Below are 25,299 nucleotides of genomic sequence, written 5' to 3' on the forward strand. Positions count from 1 at the left end.
GAGGTGGGAGAGCCAACTTCAGGACACTGGTCCACAAGAGACCTCCCAGCTCCACATAATATCAAATGGCGAAAATCTCCCAGAGATCTCCATCTCAACACCAGCACCCAGCTTCACTCAACGACCAGCAAGCTACAGTGCTGGACATCCTATGCCAAACAACTAGCAAGACAGGAACACAACCCCACCCATTAGTGTAGAGGCTTCCCCAAATCATAATAAGTCCACAGACACCCCAAAACACACCACCAGATGTGGACCTGCCCACTAGAAAGACAAGATCCAGCCTCATCCACCAGAACACAGGCACTAGTCCCCTCCGCCAGGAAGCCTACATATCCCACTGAACCAACCTTAGCCACTGGGGACAGACACCAAAAACAACAGGAACTACGAACCTGCAGCCTGAAAAAAGGAGACCCCAAACACAGTAAGATAAGCAAAATGAGAGGACAGAAAAACACACAGCAGATGAAGGAGCAAGATAAAAACCCACCAGACCTAACAAATGAAGAGGAAATAGGCAGTCTACCTGAAAAAGAATTCAGAATAATGAGAGTAAAGATGATCCAAAATCTTGGAAATAGAATAGACAAAATGCAAGAAACATTTAACAAGGACCTAGAAGAACTAAAGATGAAACAAACAACGATGAACAACACAATAAATGAAACGAAAAATACTCTAGATGGGATCAATAGCAGAATAACTGAGGCAGAAGAACGGATAAGTGACCTGGAAGATAAAATAGTGGAAATAACTACTGCAGAGCAGAATAAAGAAAAAAGAATGAAAAGAACTGAGGACAGTCTCAGAGACCTCTGGAACAACATTAAACGGACCAACATTCAAATTATAGGGGTTCCAGAAGAAGAAGAGAAAAAGAAAGGGACTGAGAAAATATTTGAAGAGATTATAGTTGAAAACTTCCCTAATATGGGAAAGGAAATAGTTAATCAAGTCCAGGAAGCACAGAGAGTCCCATACAGGATAAATCTAAGGAAAAATAGGCCATTACACATATTAATCAAACTGTCAAAAATTAAATACAAAGAAAACATATTAAAAGCAGCAAGGGAAAAACAACAAATAACACACAAGGGAATCCCCATAAGGTTAACAGCTGATCTTTCAGCAGAAACTCTGCAAGCCAGAAGGGACTGGCAGGACATATTTAAAGTGATGAAGGAGAAAAACCTGCCACCAAGATTACTCTACCCAGCAAGGATCTCATTCAGACTTGATGGAGAAATGAAAACCTTTACAGACAAGCAAAAGCTGAGAGAGTTCAGCACCAACAAACCAGCTTTACAACAACTGCTAAAGGAACTTCTCTAGGCAAGAAACACAAGAGAAGGAAAAGACCTACAATAACAAACCCAAAACAATTAAGAAAATGGGAATAGGAACATACATATTGATAATTACCTTAAGTGTCAATGGATTAAATGCTCCCACCAAAAGACACAGACTGGCTGAATGGATACAGAAACAAGACCTGTATATATGCTGTCTACAAGAGACCCACTTCATACCTAGGGACACATACAGACTGAAAGTGAGGGGATGGAAAAAGATATTCCATGCAAGTGGAAATCAGAAGAAAGCTGGAATAGCAATTCTCATATCAGACAAAATAGACTTTAAAATAAAGACTATTACAAGAGACAAAGAAGGACACTACATAATGATCAAGGGATTGATCCAAGAAGAAGATATAACAATTGTAAATATTTATGCACCCAACATAGGAGCACCTCAATACATAAGGCAAATACTAACAGCCACAAAAGGGGAAATCGACAGTAACACATTCATAGTAGGGGACTTTAACACCCCACATTCACCAATGGACAGATCATCCGTAATGAAAATAAATAACGAAACACACGCTTTAAATGATACATTAAACAAGATGGACTTAATTGATATTTTTAGGACATTCCATCCAAAAACAACAGAATACACATTTTTCTCAAGTGCTCATGGAATATTCTCCAGGATAGATCATATCTTGGGTCACAAATCAAGCCTTGGTAAATTTAAGAAATTTGAAATTGTATCAAGTATCTTTTCCGACCACAACGCTATGAGACTAGATATCAATTACAGAAAAAGATCTGTAAAAAATACACACACATGAGACTAAACAATACGGTACTTAATAATGAAGTGATCACTGAAGAAATCAAAGAGGAAATAAAAAAATACCTAGAAACAAATGACAGTGGAGACACGATGACCCAAAATCTATGGGATGCAGCAAAAGCAGTTCTAAGAGGGAAGTTTATAGCTATAAAATCCTACCTTAAGAAACAGGAAACATCCTGAATAAACAACCTAACCTTGCACCTAAAGCAATTAGAGAAAGAAGAACAAAAAACCCCCAAAGTTAGCAGAAGGAAAGAAATCATAAAAATCAGATCAGAAATAAATGAAAAAGAATGAAGGAAACGATAGCAAAGATCAATAAAACTAAAAGCTGGTTCTTTGAGAAGATACACAAAATTGATAAACCATTAGCCAGACACATCAAGAAAAAAAGGGAGAAGACTCAAATCAATAGAATTAGAAATGAAAAAGGAGAAGTAACAACTGACACTGCAGAAATACAAAAGATCATGAGAGATTACTACAAGCAACTCTATGCCAATAAAATGGACAACCTGGAGGAAATGGACAAATTCTTAGAACGGCACAACCTGCCAAGACTGAATCCGGAAGAAATAGAAAATATGAATAGACCAATCACAAGCACTGAAATTGAAACTGTGATTAAAAATCTTCCAACAAACAAAAGCCCAGGACCAGATGGCTTCACAGATGAATTCTATCAAACATTTAGAGAAGAGCTAACACCTATCCTTCTCAAACTCTTCCAAAATATAGCAGAGGGAGGCACACTCCCAAACTCATTCTACGAGGCCACCATCACCCTGATACCAAAACCAGACAAGTATGTCACAAAGAAAGGAAACTACAGGCCAATGTCACTGATGAACATAGATGCAAAAATCCTCAACAAAATACTAGCAAACAGAATCCAACAGCACATTAAATGGATCATACACCATGATCAAGTGGGGTTTATCCCAGGAATGCAAGGATTCTTCAATATATGCAAATCAATCGACGTGATACACCATATTAACAAATTGAAGGAGAAAAACCATATGATCATCTCAATAGATACAGAGAAAGCTTTTGACAAAATTAAACACCGGTTTATGTTTAAAACCCTGCAGAAAGTAGGCATAGAGGGAAACTTTCCTCAACAAAATAAAGGCCATATATGACAAACCCACAGCCAACATCGTCCTCAATGGTGAAAAACTGAAAGCATTTCCTCTAAGATCAGGAACAAGACAAGGTTGCCCACTCTCACCACTGTTACTCAACATAGTTTTGGAAGTTTTAGCCACAGCAATCAGAGAAGAAAAGGAAATAAAAGTAATCCAAATTGGAAAAGAAGTAAAGCTGTCACTATTTGCAGATGACATGATACTATACATAGAGAATCCTAAAGATGCTACCAGAAAACTACTAGAGCTAATCAATGAATTTGGTAAAGTAGCAGGATACAAAACTAATGCACAGAAATCTCTCACATTCCTATACACTAATGATGAAAAATCTGAAAGTGAAATCAAGAAAACACTCCCATTTACCATTGCAACAAAAAGAATAAAATATCTAGGAATAAACCTACCTAAGGAGACAAAAGACCTGTAGGCAGAAAATTATAAGACACTGATGAAAGAAATTAAAGATGCTACAAATAGGTGGAGAGATATACCATGTTTTTGGACTGGAAGAATCAATATTGTGAAAATGACTCTACTACCCAAAGCAATCTACAGATTCAATGCAATCCCTATCAAACTACCACTGGCATTTTTCACAGAACTAGAACAAAAAATTTCACAATTTGTATGGAAACACAAAAGAGCCCGAATAGCCAAAGCAATCTTGAGAACGAAAAATGGAGCTGGAGGAATCAGGCTCCCTGACTTCAGACGATCCTACAAAGCTACAGTAATCAAGACAGTACGGTACTGGCGCAAAAACAGAAAGATAGATCAATGGAACAGGATAGAAAGCCCAGAGAAAAACCCACGCACATATGGTCACCTTATCTTTGATAAAGGAGGCAGGAATGTACAGTGGAGAAAGGACAGCCTCTTCAATAAGTGGTGCTGGGAAAACTGGACAGGCACATGTAAAAGTATGAGATTAGATCACTCCCTAACACCATACACAAAAATAAGCTCAAAATGGATTAAAGACCTAAATGTAAGGCCAGAAACTATAAAACTCTTAGAGGAAAACATAGGAAGAACACTCTATGACATAAATCCCAGCAAGATCCTTTTTGACCCACCTCCTAGAGAAATGGAAATAAAAACAAAAATAAACAAATGGGACCTAATGAATCTTCAAAGCTTTTGCACAGCAAAGGAAACCATAAACAAGACCAAAAGACAACCCTCAGAATGGGAGAAAATATTTGCAAATGAAGCAACTGACAAAGGAGTAATCTCCAAAATTTATAAGCAGCTCATGCAGCTTAGTAACAAAAAAACAAACAACCCAATCCAAAAATGGGCAGAAGACCTAAATTGACATTTCTCCAAAGAAGATATACAGAGTGCCAACAAACACATGAAAGAATGCTCAACATCACTAATCATTAGAGAAATGCAAATCAAAACTGCAATGAGATATCATCTCACACCAGTCAGAATGGCCATCATCAAAAAATCTAGAAACAGTAAATGCTGGAGAGGGTGTGGAGAAAAGGGAACCCTCTTGCACTGTTGGTGGGAATGTAAATTGATACAGCCACTGTGGAGAACAGTATGGAGGTTCCTTAAAAAACTACACATAGAACTACCATATGACCCAGCAATCCCACTACTGGGCATATACCCTGAGAAAACCAAAATTCAAAAAGAGTCATGTACCAAAATGTTCATTGCAGCTCTATTTACAATAGCCCGGAGATGGAAACAACCTAAGTGTCCATCATCGGATGAATGGATAAAGAAGATGTGGCACATGTATACAATGGAATATTACTCAGCCATAAAAAGAAATGAAATTGAGCTATTTGTAGTGAGGTGGATGGACCTAGAGTCTGTCATACAGAGTGAAGTAAGTCAGAAAGAGAGAGACAAATACCGTATACTAACACATATATATGGAATTTAAGAAAAAAAAATGTCATGAAGAACCTAGGGGTAAAACAGGAATAAAGACAGAGACCTACTAGAGAATGAACTTGAGGATACGGGGAGGGAGAAGGGTAAGCTTTGACAAAGCGAGAGAGAGGCATGGACATTTATACACTACCAAACATAAGGTAGATAGCTAGTGGGAAGCAGCCGCATAGCACAGGGAAATCAGCTCGGTGCCTTGTGACCGCCTGGAGGGGTGGGATAGGGAGGGTGGGAGGGAGGGAGACGCAAGAGGGAAGAGATATGGGAACATATGTATATATATAACTGGTTCATTTTGTTATAAAGCAGAAACTAACACACCATTGTAAAGCAATTATACTCCAATAAAGATGTTAAAAAAAAAAAAAAACATGGCTAGCCTGGAATTTCCAACAGAAGTGAGAAATGTCATTTACATATGTCTATATAGATAGATAGATATTTACGGATATATGTTATGTATACCTTAGTATTATAAAGGCATAACATGCTGATTAAAGACAATTTGAAAAAACTACATAATTAAAACTTTTTAAATTACTTTGAGCTCATTTTAATTTAGCAAAATCCTTACTTACCAAAATAATCATTTGCCAACATTTTTAGTTTGCCTTCTCAGTTATTTTCTGCTTTTTTCTTTTAGATTGTATTACTATATTATTACTTTATATCTTTTTTCTTAGTATTAAGGTATTTTAATATTACTATATTTGTAAAATTTTAATAGCTGAGGAACAGTCAATTGAGTAAATTCATTATTGTTTAATCATTCTCCTAATGTCAGAAGTTTAGATCGTTTCCAATACCAGGTATTGTGTAAGCCTTAGTTTTCCTTTGATTGGTAGGTCGGGTCCTGGTGAGTCTGGGTTTGCATCCTCTCCTTCCTCCCTCTCCCAGCCCTTAATATATGACCAAGAAGCCGGGAGGGAGTTCTTGGCCCAGGGCTCTTAGTACACTGTGTTAGTAGAACTCCCAGTTTGTTGTCCAGAATGAACATCGTTGGCCACCAGGGACCCTTGCTTTAGTGCAGAGAAAGGAATCCATGCCTGGGTGGCAAAGAGGAAACCTGGCTTCCAGTCCTGGCTGTGAGTTCACTGCTGTGTGACACTGGGCTTGTGTCCTCACCTCTCTGATCCCCCAGTTTCCTCTCATTTGAAAGAATGACCAGTTAGTCTATGGACTTCACTAGCTCTGCTGCTCTTTAGATTTATCTCATCTCTCAACTGCCTTGGTATGAAGAATTCTCTGGCAACTCTCCTTCCATTCTGATTGGTCAGGCCTTTTCTTGGGGGTATTTGGTGGCTCAGTTCAGGGGTTGAGATCCCCTCCCCCACCTCCCTGCCTTTGCCCACACGGTTTCTTTCCTCCACCTGTATTGCCTTTCTTCCCAACTCAGAGATGATGCTTGAGCAGTGCCCAGCTCAGGGTGCCCGCTTTGTTTTCGTTTATTCTACTCAGTACAAAACACAGCTCAGATACCCCCTTCCTTGATGAAGTCTAACTGGGCCGCCGCAGCTCCGTGTCCTGGCCCCCATGGTAGCCCTTATCGTGGCGTTTGATGCTACTGCCCTTGCCCGCACGGACTGTGAGGTCCTCGTGGCACACATCAAGGCTCACTGCTCTGTGGCAAGGTGCCTGGCACCAAGTGGCTGTTCGTGACTGTGTGGAATAAGGGAATAAAAGCGCACCACCCCTGGGGCTTCCCTGGTGGCACAGTGGTTAAGAATCCACCTGCCAATGCAGGGGACAGGGGTTCGAGCCCTGGTCTGGGAAGATCCCACATGCCGTGGAGCAACTAAGCCCGCGAGCCACGACTACTGAGCCTGTGTGCTGCAACTACCGAAGCTTGCATGCCTAGAGCCCATGCTCTGCAACAAGAGAAGCCACCGCAATGAGAAGCCCGCACACCGCAACAAAGAGTAGCCCCCGCTCACCCCAACTAGAGAAACCCTGCGCGCAGCAATGAAGACCCAGTGCAGCCAAAAATAAATACAAATAAATAAGTAAATTTATTTTTTTAAAAAAAATAAATAATAATAATAATAAAAAATAAAAAAAAATAGCGCACTGCTCCGAGCAAGCTGACTTGCTGGCAGAATAAACACAAACCACCCTCCTCAACTGCAAAACAGGAAAGCAACTTGGGGAGGTTTCCTCTGTTTCCCTTGTTGGAGCAGAGGATGCACGTTTTTAGGGCTGAGCAGGTCCAAGGTGAAGGGTTTTACCTCACCAGCATATCCATTTCCAGCATCCCTTTAAATGCGAGTTAGAGTCTCTCCCCAGGGATATCTGGCAGATTCCACTTCACTCTGAATAATTTTCATCCTCTTTAGGCAGAGAGGTGGGTATGGAATGTGGGCGTTACCTGGCTGCGTCTGAAGTCCTGGGTCTGCGCTCAAAGTTGTCTCATTTCTATTCCCTCCACCTCCCGCCTTCCCAGCTCTGAAAGGGGCCCACTCTTGGTGCCCCTCCCTATGCGGACACAGAGGCAGAAATAAAACTGAGTAGCCCTCGCTCGTTTAATCTCCACCACCACCTTTCCAGGTAGGTTTTACATCCCCATTTTCACAGCTGAGGAAGCTGAGACCCAGAGAACTTTGTTAACCTGCCCGAGTCACAGAGGCTACGTGGCCGAGGTGCGATTCAAACTTGGGTCTAAATTGAGGGCTTCTCAGGGGCAGCTTCTGTGCTAAAGAATCTTTACAAGGATGAACCCATTTACTTCCTAGGAACCCTCAGGAAACCCCAGGAGACAGCTGGATTAGCCCCATTTTGCAGTAAGATACTGAAACTGGGGCACAAGAGGGAAAGCAAAGCAGCTGTGCAAGGTCACAGGGCTACTAACCGGCTTGCCCTCATCGTGTCTGACTCGGGACTAGGTCTCTGCCTGTGCCTCTTCTTCCTCTGCCTGGTGTCTTCACTCAGGCAAAGGCAACAGCTGCGTTCAGGTGGCTGGGCAGCGCAGCTTAATGAATATTTGGCCCAGTAGGAATGATGTGGGACAGCATGCAGCTGGTCACCAGGCCCTACCAGGGGGCCTCTGTGGACTCAGAATCTTGCAAGCTGTAAATCTCTGTGGATAAGCCCTGTGGTTCTGCTCTGAGGGACAGGACACTCCTTCTCCCTGAGTAGCTCTAGGAGCTCTAGTGGAACAGACGTTTCCTCCGTGGCTGTATCGCCAACATCCTGGTGCTTGGGAGGAAGGCCATTTAGGTTACTCTCCTGGATCCCAGCAGTGACTCCTAACCAGGCTCCCAGAATCTCTCTCGCCTCCCTCCAGTCCACTCAGTGCACAATAGCCAGAATAATCATTAAAAAAAAATACAGGGCTTCCTGTTGGTGCAGTGGTTAAGAATCTGCCTGTGAATGCAGGAGACATGGGTTCGAGCCCTGGTCCAGGAAGATCCCACATGCCGCGGAGCAACTAAGCCCGTGCGCCACAACTACTGAGCCTGCGCTCTAGAGACCGCGAGTCACAACTACTGAGCCCGTGTGCTGCAACTACTGAAGCCCGCCCGCCTAGAGCCTGTGCTCCACAACAAGAGAAGCCACTGCAATGAGAAGCCCTCCTCACCGCAACGAAGAGTAGCCCCCGTTCACCGCAACTAGAGAAAGCCCGTGCGCAGCAACGAAGACCCAACGCAGCCAAAAATAAATAAATTTATAAAAAAAAAAATACAGAGCTGAGGATGCCACTCACTCCCTGGAAATGCTTTCATGGTTTCCCACTGCTCTTAAGAAAATAGCCAAAATCCTTGCCTTGACCATCCCACGGGAGGGCCTGTCTCCCTCACTACATTTCAGCCACCTTGATGTTTCGGTTTCTTGGTTTGCTCTTTTCCACCTTGGGATGTTTTGCTCTTCGTAGTCTTTTAGTTTAAAATATTCTCTATGCTATGCCAGGCCCACCTCTTATCTTTTAAATCTTGTCTTTAGTGTCTGTTCCTCAGAGAACCACCCCTAACACCTGCAGAGCTCTACCATCTCCTCTCGTAGTTCTTCCCTTTTGTGATATTTATCATCACGTATCATCAATTCTTTATTTAATGTAGGCAGCATTTCAGTGTTGATCCCTCACTGGTATATAAGCTCCCTCGTGGGGCAGGGGCTTCCTGTCCCGGACTCCAGTACCTGATGCCGTGTAATATGTACGTAGTAGACCTGTGACAGATATTTCCTGAATAAAGGATGTTAAGGAGTGAGTTATTCTTACCTTGGAAGCTATTTCCTGCAGACAGCCTGACTTTCGCAGACGCTCTTCTTGGAAACCTCTTTCAAATGAAGTTGTCCTTACACTCCGAACATCACCGGCTACGGGGAACACACAACTGCAACGAATTTCTGCTTGTAATTAAATTACAGCGAATGAAATAAGTGACACGTTGATCTTTCTCCCTGCTCACATATCTGGGTCTGTGTGTTGCATACTAATTTCTGATCTAAATCAATTAAAGTCCTTTGGAAAAAAAGGACTGTCCTTTAGAACAGAAGTAAGAGAAATGTTTGGAGAATTGCGGAAGACAGGTGGGCTCTTGAAGAGAGATTGGAAGGGGCAGAAGGGAGGGAACTTTCAGGTCCCGTAGCTTTGCTTTCACCGGATGAGTGAGATCTGGGTTTTGAGACCTTAATCAACCTGGATTGAGGAAATGTACCTCACTGTGAATCGTCTCAGTCCTTAGGAGAGGCAAATAACAAGAAAACAACAGGATCTTAGGGATTTAGTCTTAACAATCAGCATCTCTGAGCTGCCCCGTGGCTAATACGGCTTTAGGGCTGCTTTCTTCTCCAGCTACAGTACCAGGTGGGGAGAACTGATGTTGGTAATGAGGGTCTGGAGGCCTCATAGCATCTCAGACACCTGGGGATGGCTTGACCGCTTTCAGACTGCTCTTACTCAGGCAGGAAAGTAAAATCTACATTAAGATTCATAAAAATTTTACATGTTCTCTTGTGAATTGCTGTCTCAGTCATTCAAGAAATCTGTGTTCAGTTTCTATAACAGGGGACCCAGACACAGTGTCTGTCCTTGAGGTCTGCGCGTGGGGAAGAAAGTAGCCAGTGCTCTAGACAAGGCGTAATTATTGGTTTGGAGGTGCTGTAATAAAACATACGCCACCTGCTACTGTATAGGTGCATCTCTTGTGGTAGCGGGGCTTTATTGGGTTGTATCCTGATAAAAGTAGCCAATTTAATCTGTAGAAAAAAATCCTGCATGTCAAGTGAGAGCTCTCTGAAAATATTCTCACTGTCGATCACCAGTGGAAGAGGCAGGGTTCTCAGACAGGAAAGTGAACCTTGGAAAGCATTAGGTGGGAAGGATGGAGAACTCCTGGTTTTCTCAGGGCCTCCTTTGGTTCTACTTTTAAGGCCTTAAGATGTCTAGACTCACCTGTGGTAACTTACCCTGTGTCAGGTATTGGGCTAAATTTCTTTATATAGGAATCCCAGCCCTACAATGGAAGGAGTGATTATCTCCAGTTTTACAGAAAGGGAGACTGAGACTCTGAGAGAGTAAGAGTTTTATAACTAGTAAAGGAGATGGTCTTGGGATTCAATACAAGGTCTGTGTGAACATACAGCTTACACTTTTACCCATGGAGCTATGATGTGTTCTGGATGGTGAGTTTGAAGCAGTGATGTGTTGATAACTGTTTAACATCTAGCTCTGAAAAATAGATAAATAAACAATGCCCTGCTTTTTGCTGATTTCTGTGGTGTAAATACTCCCACCATGGCTGATTGCAAGCTACCAACATGAAGGCGCTCACTGAACAGGGAGGTGGGAAGAGATACGCACAGCTGAGCCGACTAAGGCACACCTCTGAAGTCACCCACACGATCGAAACAAGCTAGAAGCTTCTACAGGGTGAAGCCTACAAGCTCCGGAGAAGAAAGCCTAGTACTGAGCTGAGTGAAGGCTTGAGAGCTAGTTTATTCACACACATATTGCTCTCTTTCTTCTTTTGTTTTCCAGAAGATTTACTGAAGGCCTGAATGAACGCCTCTCCTTGCTCAGCTGTACCACAAAAAATTTAGGAAAGGGGGGAAGCCCCTCTCACCCACTCCACCAGTCTCCAGTGGTGGCGGCAGAAGATGCTTAGTGAGACATCCCCAAGGGCACAGGGAACCTTGGGTAGTAGGGCTATAGCTCTTCCTCCTCTCAGGAAAATCTTCCATTGCTTATTTCAGGGAGATGGCATTTTTCCCCTAGAGAAGCTTTGAAATGTTCTAGCTCAGTTTTCCCTCATTGTCTGTGGCCACCTCTTGACCTTCAACCCCAAGGTCATCATCACCCTAGTTTTTCCTTTACTGTCAGCGTTCCCTTCAATGTGTGATTCTTGGACCACCCGTAGCCGAATCAACCTAGAGGGCTTGATGAAAGTGCAGATTCCAGGCCCAGGGAGCTGCACGAAACATGCTCTCCAGTGGATCATTATGTTCAATATTCGAGAGTCATTTCTCTAAACTGTATTTTCTCAAATGTCTCCAACAGAACTAGGGGTCATAAGATATTAACAAGCATTATGTAAAAAAAAGCACGAAAGAGGCCTCAATGGCAGGCATCTGCAAAGAGCTAAAAATCGAGTGGTGGCATCTTTCTGTATGGTCCTTGAGCTAAGAATGGCTTTTGAATTTTTAAAGTATCGTACAAAAAAAAAAAATAAACTTGACTGTAGGAACACTTGGCACCTTTAATAACCTAATGTGTACCAGGGCTCTTCAAGAGGGTGAATAGCATCTCTCAATCATGAGAACACGGAATTTCTCCTCTATGATTACTATGGTTTTTGTTTGTTTGTTTGTTTTTGCGGTACGCGGGCCTCTCACTGTTGTGGCCTCTCCCGTCGCGGAGCACAGGCTCTGGACGCGCAGGCTCAGCGGCCATGGCTCATGGGCCCAGCCGCTCCGCGGCATGTGGGATCTTCCCGGACCGGGGCACGAACCTGTGTCCCCTGCATCGGCAGGTGGACTCTCAACCACTGCGCCACCAGGGAAGCCCCTATTACTATGTTTTTATAGAGCATATTATGGAACGAGTGTTCTGTAGAATACGCTCTGAGAAACACTGTTCTAAACAAATTAATTCCAATCCAAACTTGGCAATCAGTTTCCCTTGAATCTTTCATTGTGATATTTTCTTTTTTCTTGGTCAGGGATGCGATTCTTTCTCATGACTCCGTGGATTCAGTTCATTCTTCCAGGCTTTCTGGTCAAGTCTTCTCTTTCCCATCCTCTACCTACCATTGCCTACATCAGTCACAATCTTTTCTTTTCCAAACTTTTAGAGCATGTAGTGTTCGTCCAGTAAAACCAAGACTTTCTGAAGCTCCAAGCAAATGAAGGGTTCCAGAAAACAATAGTATTTCCTGGCTATCTGAGGGGTTACCATTTTTGGCATGAAAACATTATTTAAGCTAATTCTTTTGGACAGCAAACCATACTGAATAATTCTTTAATTGAACATAATTTAACTTTATTTTCATGACATGGTGCAGAGGGAAGACCATTTGATGGAAAGATGAGAAAAGTTGTGTTTCCAGCTGAGTTCCACGACTAATGAGATGAGGGGCCTGAAAAGTCACTTTTCCTCCCTGGCCTCTGATAAAATGGGGTTATTGGCTTAGACGTTCTTCAAGGTTCCTCCGAGGTCTAACATTCCATGATGTTCTGGTATTGCAGAGTTCCAGTAACGGGAAAGGGATGAGGCAAGTGCACTCAAGTTTCTATTAGATTTATATCTGATGATTTCTTACTAGCCACACAAATCAGTTACTACTGCTAAATCATGTTTACCATACAGATTTTAAAAAACATTCTAATTGATACTTAATTCTACTTGGTGAGCAAAATTCAAATTTTTGCACAGCAACAGATTAGAAGTCAAAGATTTTCTTAATACTATTAAGTGGATTTTCTTCTTCATGAGTTGAGTCTGGAAAGGCTTTGATCATGGGTCTTGACAGAATGTTGGTATTTTTATGCCTTTTAGAAAGCCCCAGCTGTCTGAGAGACTCTGTCCCTGTGGTCTCACAAATCTGACTTGATCACTCTTAATTTATTTCTCAGATAAAGCTATTGGGTGTGGGAGAGTTGCTTTTTCCTTTACAGGAAGGTCACCAACTTCAATTTTGTGGATTTCTATTTATTAGTTGATGCCACTGGCATGCAAAATTTGGCTAGGCTATCACTCTGCTTCCAAATCCTTCCATCATCTCTGACTTTCCAGTGAATTCCCATCAGAGACTGTCCCAACAGTTCTGTTTTCTCCTCAAGCTTCACCCCGTCCCATCCTTCTCAGCCGAGCAAGAGGCAGTACTTTTCTTCTCCATCTCAAAGCTCTTAAAGCACACAGTGATTTTCCTTTCCTCATTCATTCATTCATTCATTCAAAATCTCTTGAATGTTCAATTGATATGAATTGGGCATAGGCGTTCCCCCTCGAGGTACTTCCACTCTGGTGGGGGGTGTAGTGTATCTTACAAGTCTTTGAACACCAAAAGGGAAGCATTTACTTTGCTTGTATGGAAGAATCAGGAAAGTTCCCCAGAGAAAGTGATCTGTGAGTCATGTCTGAGAGGGCGAGTCAGAGTTCAATAGGAGACAATTGGGTGACCAGCACTCCAGGTGGAGGGAACAATGTGTACAAGACCATGAAGGCATGAGATAGTGTGACATGATCATAGACAGAGTGAGAGAGGGCCTAGAAAACAGGACATGTTGGAGCCGTGTTGGGAGAGGAGATGGAAAAGCTGGTAGGAGCTCCATCATCTGGGGGGAAGAAGTGTCTTCCCTCATCTGTGCTCCTGGCACCACTCCCTTCTCCAGCATCTTGCTTCTGAGTTCTCCTTTTCTTTGGTATCTTATCTTTCAGCTCACAGAGAGGTGCAGTTCTTATCTTTCTTACAAACACACACAAACACACACACACACCAACTTCACCCCACTCTGCTTTGGGCTTCCATCTCATAGTCCTTATACCTAGTTTCAAGTTCTTGAGAGAGCAGGTTGTCTCACTTTCTCTGCTTCTTCACCTCTCATTCTCTCTACCTCATCGCAGTCTGGCTTGAGACAAAATAAGAAGTGTGCTTGGGCACATCATCCAATCCTAAAGTTGTACATCTAAAGCCTATGAGGCAAAGTTTTTTCTTCACCCCACTGTGAATTTTAAGGAATCCCATTTTATTTTCTTCCTTATTTATTTGCAGCTCATGTAGGCTCAGTTCCTCTCTGAACATGTTTTAATTTACTTAAAACAAGTCTATCCTCTTTCCCCTGCACAATTATGTAAAGCCAATGGCTCCTTTAATTCCAAGGCCATGGTGTTCCCCTGTTGATGCAAAGGCTGAAACAGGGATCCAGCTTCTGGGGAGGGTGGCTAGGCCGTGGCGGGGCGGCCAGAGCATGGCATCCCGAGCATCCCCTCAGAGCGTCTTGGAAGGAGCTCGGAAATTCGCAGTGAGTCACATGACTAGCCTCAGAGTGGCCAAGTTTCCAGAAAACAGAAATCAACACATATACAGAGACGTAAGCCCATATGATGACAGTCGTGTTAAACTGCAAAATGCTGAAAATGATTTATTAATGCCAGCTTAGTTGACATAGAAGAGGAGCAGAGGAGTTACATCTTAAGAGAGTGTCCACTTCCTAATTCAGGTTGTCATTTCTGGCTCATGGTTTGGCAGCAAAAGACTAAAGCAGTTGTCACACTAAACCGAATTGTGGAGAAATAATAGGTTAAGTGTGCACAGTACTGGCCAACAAAATGCGAAGGAGAGATGCTACTTAAGGAAACGGGATTCAGTGTGAAGTTCCTGTCAGAAGACGTGAAGTCCTATTACACAGTCCATCTGTTGTAGTTAGGAACTACCAATAATGGTGAAGCCAGAACAGTATCTCAGAAGCAAGAAGAACTGCAATCCTGCAGGCTGTGGAACAAAAACCATATTCACAAAAAGATAGACAAGATGAAAAGGCAGAGGGCTATGTACCAGAGGAAGGAACAAGTTAAAACCCCAGAAAAACAACTAAATGAAGTGGAGGTAGGCAACCTTCCAGAAAAAGAATTCAGAATAATGATAGTGAAGATGATCCAGGACCTCGGAAAAAGAATGGAGGAAAAGATCGAGAAGATGCAAGAAATGATTAACAAAGACCTAGAAGAATTAAAGAACAAACAAACAGAGATGAACAATACAATAACTGAAATGAAAACTACACTAGAAGGAATCAATAGCAGAATAACTGAGGCAGAAGAACGGATAAGTGACCTGGAAGACAGATGGTGGAATTCACTGCTGTGGAACAGAATAAAGAGAAAAGAATGAAAATAAATGAAGACAGCCTAAGAGACTTCTGGGACAACATTAAATGCAACAACATTCGCATCATAGGGGTCTCAGAAGGAGAAGAGAGAGAGAAAGGACCCGAGAAAATATTTGAAGAGATTATAGTTGAAAATTTCCCTAACATGGGAAAGGAAAAGAGATTATAGTTGAAAATTTCCCTAACATGGGAAAGCCACCCAAGTCCAGGAAGTGCAGAGAGCCCCATAGAAGATAAACCCAAGGAGAAACACGACGAGACACATAGTAATCAAATTGGCAAAAATTAAAGACAAAGAAAAATTATTGAAAGCAACAAGGGAAAAATGACAAATAACATACAAGGGAACTCCCTAAGGTTAACAGCTGATTTCTCAGCAGAAACACTACAAGCCAGAAAGGAGTGGCATGATATACTTAAAGTGATGAAAGGGAAGGACCTACAGCCAAGATTACTCTACCCGGCAAGGATCTCATTCAGATTCAATGGAGAAATCAAAAACTTTACAGACAAGGAAAAACTAAGAGAATTCAGCAAAACCAAACCAGCTCTACAACAAATGCTAAAGGAACTTCTCTAAGTGGGAAACACAAGAGAAGAAAAGGACCCACAGAAACAAACCCAAAACAATTAAGAAAATGGTCATAGGAACATACATATCGATAATTACCTTAAATGTAAATGGATTAAATGCTCCAAACAAAAGACACAGGCTTGCTGAATGGATACAAAAACAAGACCCATATATATGCTGTCTACAAGAGACCCACTTCAGACCTAGGGACACATTCAGACTGAAAGTGAAGGGATGGAAAACAATATTCCATGCAAATGGAAATCAAAAGAAAGCTGGAGTAGCAATACTCATATCAGATAAAATAGACTTTTCTTTTTTTTTTTTTACATCTTTATTGGAGTATAATTGCTTTACAATGGTGTGTTAGTATCTGCTTTGTAACAAACTGAATCAGTTATACATATACATATGTTCCCATATCTCTTCCCTCTTGCATCTCCCTCCCTCCCACCCTCCCAATCCCACCCCTCCAGGCGGTCACAAAGCACCAAGCTGATCTCTCTGTGCTATGCGGCTGCTTCCAACTAGTTATCTACCTTACGTTTGGTAGTGTATATATGTCCATGCCTCTCTCTCGCTTTGTCACAGCTTACCTTTCCCCCTCCCCAAAATAGACTTTAAAATAAAGAATATTACAAGAGACAAGGAAGGACACTACATAATGATCAAGGGATCAATCCAAGAAGAAGATATAACAATTATAAATCTATATGAACCCAACATAGCAGCACCTCAATACATAAGGCAACTGCTAACAGCTCTAAAAGAGGAAATCGACAGTAACACAAAAATAGTTGGGGACTTTAACACCTCACTTACACCAATGGACAGATCATCCAAAATGAAAATAAATAAGGAAACAGAAGCTTTAAATGACACAATAGACCAGAAAGGTTTAACTAATATTTATAGGACATTCCATCCCAAAATAGCAGATTACACTTTCTTCTCAAGTGCGCATGGAACATTCTCCAGGATAGATCACATCTTGGGTCACAAATCAAGCCTCAGTAAATTTAAGAAAATTGAAATCATATCAAGCATCTTTTCTGACCACAACTCTATAAGATTAGAATTGAATTACAGGGAAAAAATGTGAAAAACACAAACACATGGAGGCTAAAAAATACATTACTAAATAACCAAGAGATCACTGAGGAAATCAAAGAGGAAATAAAAAAATACCTAGATACAATTGACAATGAAAACACGATGATCCAAAACCTATGGGACGCAGCAAAAGCAGTTCTAAGAGGAAAGTTTATAGCTATACAAGCCTACCTCAGGAAACAAGAAAAATCTCAAACAATCTAACCTTACACCTAAAGGTACTAGGAAAGAAGAACAAACAAAACCCAAAATTAGCATAAGGAAAGAAATCATAAAGATCAGAGCAGAAATAAATGAAATAGAAACAAAGAAAACAATAGCAAAGATCAATAAAACTAAAAGCTGGTTCTTTGAGAAGATAAAAAAAATTGATAAACCGTTAGCCAGACTCATCAAGAAAAAGAGGGAGATGACTCAAATCAATAAAATTAGAAATGAAAAAGGAAAAGTTACAACAGACACCACAGAAATACAAAGCATCCTAAGAGACTACTACAAGCAACTCTATGCCAATAAAATGGACAACTTGGAAGAAATGGACACATTCTTAGAAAGGTAAAACCTTCCAAGACTGAACCAGGAAGAAATAGAAAATATGAACAGACCAATCACAAGTAATGAAATGGAAACTGTGATTAAAAATCTTCCAACAAACAAAAGTCCAGGACCAGATGGCTTCACAGGTGAATTCTATCAAACATTTAGAGAAGAGCTAACACCCATCCTTCTCAAACTCTTCCAAAAAATTGCAGAGGAAGGAACACTCCCAAACTCATTATATGAGGCCACCATCACCCTGATACCAAAACCAGACAAAGATACTACAAGAAAAGAAAGTTACAGACCAATATCACTGATGAATATAGATGCAAAAATCCTCAACAAAATACTAGCAAACAGAATTCAACAACATATTAAAAGGATCATACACCACGATCAAGTGGGATTTATCACAGGGATGCAACGATTCTTCAATATATGCACATCAATCAATGTGATACACCATATTAACAAATTGAAGAATAAAAACCATATGATCAGCTAAATAGATGCAGAAAAAGCTTTTCACAAAATTCAACACCGATTTATGATAAAAACTCTCCAGAAAGTGGGTATAGAGGGAACCTATGTCAACATAATAAAGGCCATATACGACAACCCACAGCAAACATCATTCTCAGTGGTGAAAGACTGAAAACATTTCCTCTGAGATCAGGAGCAAGACACAGATGTCCACTCTCACCACTATTATTCAACATAGTTTTGGAAGTCTTAGCCACGATAATCAGAGAAGAAAAAGAAATAAAAGGAATACAAATTGGAAAAGAAGATGTAAAACTGTCACTGTTTGCAGATGACATGAGACTATACATAGAGAATCCTAAAGATGCCACCAGAAAACTACTAGAGCTAATCAATGAATTTCGTAAAAGTGCAGGATACAAAATTAGTGCACAGAAATCTCTTGAATTCCTATACACTAATGATGAAAACTCTGAAAGAGAAATTAAGGAAACACTCTCATTTAGCACTGCAACAAAAAGAATAAAATACCTAGGAATAAACCTACCTAGGGAGACAAAAGACCTTTATGCAGAAAACTATAAGACACTGATGAAAGAAATTAAAGATGATACCAACAGATGGAGAGATATACCATGTTCTTGGATTTAAAGAATCAATATTGTGAAAATGACTATACTACCCAATGCAATCTACAGATTCAATGTAATCCCTATCAAATTACCAATGGCATTTTTTACGGAACTAGAGCAAAACATCTTAAAATTTGTATGGAGACAAAAAAGACCCCAAATAGCGAAAGCAGTCTTGGGGGAAAAAAACGGAGCTGGAGGAATCAGACTCTGTGACTTCAGAGTATACTACAAAGCTACAGTAATCAGGACAATATGGTACTGGCACAAAAACAGAAACATAGATCAATGGAACAACATAGAAAGCCCAGAGATAAACCCATGCATCTACGGTCAACTAATCTATGACAAAGGAGGCAAGGATATACAATGGAGAAAAGACAATCTCTTCAATAAGTGGTGCTGGGAAAACTGGACAGCTACATGTAGAAGAATGAAATTAGAACACTCCCTAACACCATACACAAAAATAAACTCAAAATGGATTAGAGACTTAAATGTAAGACCGGACACTGTAAAACTCTTAGAGGAAAACATAGGAAGAGCACCCTTTGACATAAATCACAGCAAGATCTTTTTTGATCCACCTTCTAGAGTAATGGAAATAAAAACAAAAATAAACAAATGGGACCTAGTGAAACGTCAAAGTTTTTGCACAGCAAAGGAAACCTTAAACAAGGCAAAAAGACAACCCTCAGAATGGGAGTAAATATTTGCAAACAAATCAACGGACAAAGGATTAATCTCCAAAATATATAAACAGCTCATTCAGTTCAATATTAAAAAAACAAACAACGCAATCCAAAAATGGGCAGAAGACCTGAATAGACATATCTCCAAAGAAAACATACAGATGGCCAAGAAGCACATGAAAAGCTGCTCAGCATCATTAATTATTAGAGAAATGCAAATCAAAACTACAATGAGATATCACCTCACCCCAGTTCGAATGGGCATCATCAGAAAATCTACAAGCAACAAATGCTGGAGAGCGCATGGAGAAAAGGGAACCCTCTTACACTGTTCGTGGAAATGTAAATTGATATAGCCACTATGGAGAACAGTATGGAGGTTCCTTAAAAAACTAAAAATTAAAAACTAAACTTGAAAACTAAGAATTAACATACGACCCCGTAATCCCTCTACTGGGCATATACCCAGAGAAAACCATAATTCAAAAAGACACATGCACCCCAATGTTCATTGCAGCACTATTTACAATATCCATGTCATGGAAGCAACCTAAATGTCCATCGACAGACGAATGGATAAAGAAGATGTGGTACGTATATACAATGGAATATTACTCAGCCATAAAAAGGAATGAAATTGGGTCATTTGTTGAGACATGGATGGATCTAGAGACAGTCATACAGAGTTAGGTAAGTCAGAAAGAGAAAAACAAATATCGTATATTAGCGCATATATGTGGAACCTAGAAAAATGGTACAGATGAACCGGTTTGCAGGACAGAAATTGAGACACAGATGTAGAGAACAAACGTATGGACACCAAGGGGGAAAAGTGGCGGTGGGGTGGGGATGGTGGTGTGATGAATTGGGCAATTGGGATTGACATGTATACACTGATGTGTATAAAATTGATGACTAATAAGAACTTGCTGTATAAAAAAAAAGATTAAAAAAATAAATTACAGAACAGTATCTCACTTTCATTATACTACCTGGTCAGATTTCGGAGTGCCTGAATCACCAGTTTCATTTCTCAATTTCTTATTAAAGTGCGAGAATCTGGCTCCTTGAATTCTGAACACGGGCCTGCGGTGATCCGCCGTAGTGCCGGCATCGGGTGGTCAGGCACCTTTTCTCTGGTGGACACTTGTCTTGTTCTGATGGACAAAGGAGACAATATTAACATTAAACAACTGTTACTGAGTATGAGAAAATGCTGAATGGTGCTGACTCGGACACCAGATCAACTCAGATTTTCATACATGACTCTAATAGAAGGAGCAAAGTTTCTAAAGGGAGATTCAAGTGTACAGAAATGGTGGAAAGGACTTTCTAACGAAGACGTTATGTCCTGTTTTTGATCAGTCACCATCCAAAATAATGAGTGAAAAATACAATGGCAACAGGATAGGCCTAGAAGAAAAACTGACAGGTGACAGATATACAGGACTGTCCTAAAAATGCAAGATACTCCGGAGGAAAACAGTGAGAGTGCTCTGCGCAAGCGCCTTCTGGGGGACAGGAAAGAGCACAGCTCAGAAGGTGTAGCAGATGAAGCAGAGGCTGAACGAGACCGAACGAAAAAAGGCAAAGACGGTTTTATTGGCAACCTATTCTCACTAAGACGGGGTTTGTGTCAGTCATTTTGGTTGGTGCTTTTGTTGGCTGGACACTGTTTTCTCAGCAAAACACCCTATAAATAACTAATTTTGCCCTGCAAGTTTCGGCACTGGTAGCTGACAGTGTTGGGTGAATCACGGGGTTTTTAGCAAATTCCTCAGACCCCAGAAGGTGTGGTTGACTAGACACCCACAGAGAAGTGGGGTGTCCAGTACCCCCGGCACCCCAGGGCGCTGCTCACACTGTACCCACTCCCTAAAATCAAGACTTGAAAACTTCTTAAGATCTGGTACATTTTCAGCTGTATTCATACATGTTAAGTGTAAGATTTCACCTGACCAGACTGAGAAGTCCTTTATCACAAGGATTTGTTTTTGGAGGCTATCTGGATTTTAACCTGCACTTGATATAAGCAATAAATATTGTGGTTTTATCGACATTATTACTGAAAAGAAAATGACCTTTAAGTAATGCGTGTAATGTATAATGTACTGTTGATGTGGGCATCAACATTGTATTTTCTTAACCATTTCAGGGCAAATATATTTTATTAGTACCTATTTAATCTTACCTTTGTAGTTAAATGTGCTTTTTAAAAGCTCAATTTGAAAAAAAATCTGTTACCATAAAAAAATAATAAACTATATGTTGATTCAAAAAAAAAAAGGTAATCCATCTTCCTTTATCCTCACTCAGAGAAGAAGTGTGTGGTGATGGGCACACAGCAGAAAACAGAATCTGGGCAGCCACGTTTAGCCTGTTTTTGAGTGGAAGAGGAAAATTGCTCTGTAGAGAGATGTGCAGAGGGAAGAGGGAATGGCCCCAAAGAGAGGGGTCTCAATGATGGGTGGGTCTGTCGCCTGGTTTGGAGGCTGTGGGTCCAGTTCCTGGAACCAAGTCTTCCCGGGACCTGTCAGCACTTCCTGCCTGTGAATTCATGTTGATATATCTCTTCCTCCAAAAAACTCACCTTTTGCTTGGCGTTGTTCAGGGAAGTTCTGTTTCTTAAAACCAAAACCTTTTAAAGGGACTGATGGAATCCAATTCACATTCAGGTCTCTCTGATCTTCAGATTTGTGGTTTCTTCATGTCCAGTGGTTTGCCCAAAAGAGCACAGATTCAAGTGCTGCATTGAATTAAAGCAGAGTCTGACATACTTTCCATTTTGTCCCTCTAGGATCCTGGCCTAGAACTGAATTTCATAACTTGGGACAGGCTTTTAATGTGCCTGGGGCTCTTTTTCATCATAAATCGTTGGCTGTTACTGCCCTACAGAACTGTTAATGATGTCAGGGGTTTTGGATATTTCCGTGGAAGTTACAATTTCATAGATCACGGATATTCATTCTTTCAAGATTAATCTAATGTTTTTATTTGACAGAACTGTGTTTTGCATTGGGGATGCAGAGAAAAATGAAATACAATCCCTAACCCAAAGGACTCTCAGACTTTTAGAGGATAGATAAAAGTTAAAAAAAATGCTCTTCTTACTGGTGATGAAACTGAACTGAGGCCTAGAATAGAAGATGTGATTTAATCAAAGACTTAATGATAATCTCTTTGTTCTTTCCATGCTGAATATATATCCTGTTTGGATGCTAAATTATTCTAAATCTTTTGGCCTAATTGGAATGGTAGCGGTGGAAAATTGGAGGCTTGCATTATTGACTTCAAAGAGAATGTGGATCCAGCATTCTTGCAAATTATGTAAGTATTAAGATTGCCAGGCGTTAAGCCTACTTTTGGAAATAAACAATTGAGTTTCATTTGTTTAGTTTATTTATTTATTTGACACAGGGTCATTCTACTTAGAGAAAATGAAATAAATAGATGCAAAATAGTTTCAAAATTGCCTAGTCAGTTGATTTCTGGTAACAGTGAAATACAATAACTAGGTCAACAAACACATGGTATCAATCTTTGGGAGGCCACCTGAGGCTATTGTACTTGTTATCCTGAACTCATTGATTTTTGTAAAGTCTAGGCAAATATATTGCAAAATGGAAGCAAACTGTCAGCTGAAAGGGGGTGAGACACCAGAGGGATGACTTAAAAGCCCTGATACTAGCTAGGCTGGATAGTAGATGGCCAGGGGTAAAAGACAGACAGGAAGAAGGCATTTTGAAAGTACATGAGCTTTGTTGTTGGATGACATGATGAAACTGGTGGCAGGGCTACCTATGCCTTAGGTATTGGAAGGGCTGTCTTGAGGAGCTCAACCTAGGTAGAGAAATGAACTTGGCCTTGAGAGGAGGCAAGGTCAAGGTGGCAAGAGTAGCTGATTGTGTCAAACTGAAGGAGGCAATGAGCAGGTGTGCATTGTGTAGGAAAATGAGCAATAAAGTTAGTGATGTCAAGAGCTACTCATGGAATTATTCAGGGCTGAGTCTGGGGATAGAGTATGCATCAGGTAGGTTGGCCTTAAAAAGCCTCCCTGGGCGACTTCCCTGGTGGTCCAGTGGAAAAGACTCTGCACTCCCAATGCAGGGGGCCTGGGTTCCATCTCTGGTTGGGGAACTAGATCCTGCATGTATGCCACAACCAAGAGTCTACATGCTGCAACGAGGATCCCTCGTGCCACAACTAAGACCCGGTGCAGCCAAAATAAATAACTAACTAAATAAATAAAAGTTAAAAAAAAAAAAGAAGTCTCCCTGGGCTGACACCAGGCAAGAAGCCAAAAATGCAGTACTTGAGAAGGTTTTTTTTTTTTTTTTTTTTGCGGTATATGGCCTCTCACTGTTGTGGCTTCTCCCGTTGCGGAGCACAGGCTCCGGACGCGCAGGCTCAGTGGCCATGGCTCACGGGCCCAGCCGCTCCGTGGCATGTGGGATCTTCCCAGACCGGGGCACGAACCCGTGTCCCCTGCATTGGCAGGCGGACTCTCAACCACTGCACCACCAGGGAAGCCCCGGTTTTACTTTTATTTTATTGATGTTGATCTGGATTAATTCTTCCTGTGTATATTTTATAATAAACTTTGAAGTAGCTGTTAGTTTTTGTTATTGTCATTTGTTTTGCTCTTGAAAAAATGTATTCATTATTGTTGCTTCCACTTTTTTCCCTCTTTGGCCCTTATAGTTATTAAATTCAATTTTCCCAGATAAAATTTTTTAGATGTGAAATTAGCAAGAAGATTGGATCCTTTTGCTAGTTTTACTGAGTGCAGTTTTACCTTTTGACAGTTTTACTTTTTGTTGTTGTTGATTATTTCTTCAAAACAGATTTTTTTCCCCCTCAGGTCATTTGTTTTCTTTTTGCATTTTATAGCATGCCCAATAATACATGATTCTTCAGTTAGTTTTTGCCTATAACAGATTGTAGCCTGTAGAGTTTCCATGGTTGTCAGTTTCATTGCTGTTTTGTGGTAATTCTATCAGTAATACTTATCATGAATTGGAAAAAACAGGTACTGAAAATTTGTCTTGTTTTCTTGACGTAAAGCGAGGAATATGCAAAAGGCAAAGGCATAAGATTTGAGTGTGCAGTGGGTTAAATTATTGTGTTATTGTACGTAGCCAGGAGTTTGGATTCTATAGGCAGTGCTCTTTCTTTTCAACCTCAGATACCTCCAGGATACCTGGTAGTTTTTTCTTTCCTCCAGGAGGGTTTGGGGCTATCAGGCCAAGGATCAGGACTTTTGCCCAACAAGGCTGCTGATGGTGAGAAGCAGAGTTCACTCTGAATTTGTGCGTAAAGGTTGGAAAACACCATGTAAATGAAACAGCCCCCCAGGCCCTACTTATCTTTGTCAGGGGGACAAGCCGTTCCTTTGCTGGCCTTGGCTTCCAAGGTCCCCAGGCTGCCTTGGGGCTGGGCCTTTCATGCTCCTCTGGATCCAGCCAAGTTCCTCCAGGCTTGGAAAGGCTCCAGGCCTCTCACCAGTTCCCCTACAGAACAAAGCCTCCCTGTAGGCCTGCTTGTCTGAATTCCAGGGGCCACATGTCAATGAAAGCACTTGGAAGTCACAGTCAGTTGTCTCCCTACCACCTCTAACTCTTGCGTTAGGTTCAATCCAGGCCATGGTTGTTATGACCACAAGGTCCATTGGGATTTTCATTATTCATAAGACCATAGAAACGTGGCTAAGAACTAGACAAAAC

The 25,299-nt window shown here is 41.1% G+C and overlaps 1 pseudogene across 1 annotated transcript; it reads left to right on the plus strand.

The window, feature by feature from the left end:
- Window positions 1-13,786: 13,786 nt before the first annotated feature.
- LOC307190407 (tyrosine-protein phosphatase non-receptor type 2-like) lies at window positions 13,787-21,275 on the plus strand (annotated as a pseudogene). The gene is made up of 3 exons: window positions 13,787-13,876; window positions 14,600-15,109; window positions 20,522-21,275. The product of its transcript is annotated as a tyrosine-protein phosphatase non-receptor type 2-like (transcript).
- Window positions 21,276-25,299: the final 4,024 nt, after the last annotated feature.

The sequence above is a fragment of the Stenella coeruleoalba genome, assembly GCF_951394435.1.
Source record: "Stenella coeruleoalba genome assembly, chromosome: 8".
Classification (NCBI taxonomy): Eukaryota; Metazoa; Chordata; class Mammalia; order Artiodactyla; family Delphinidae; genus Stenella; species Stenella coeruleoalba.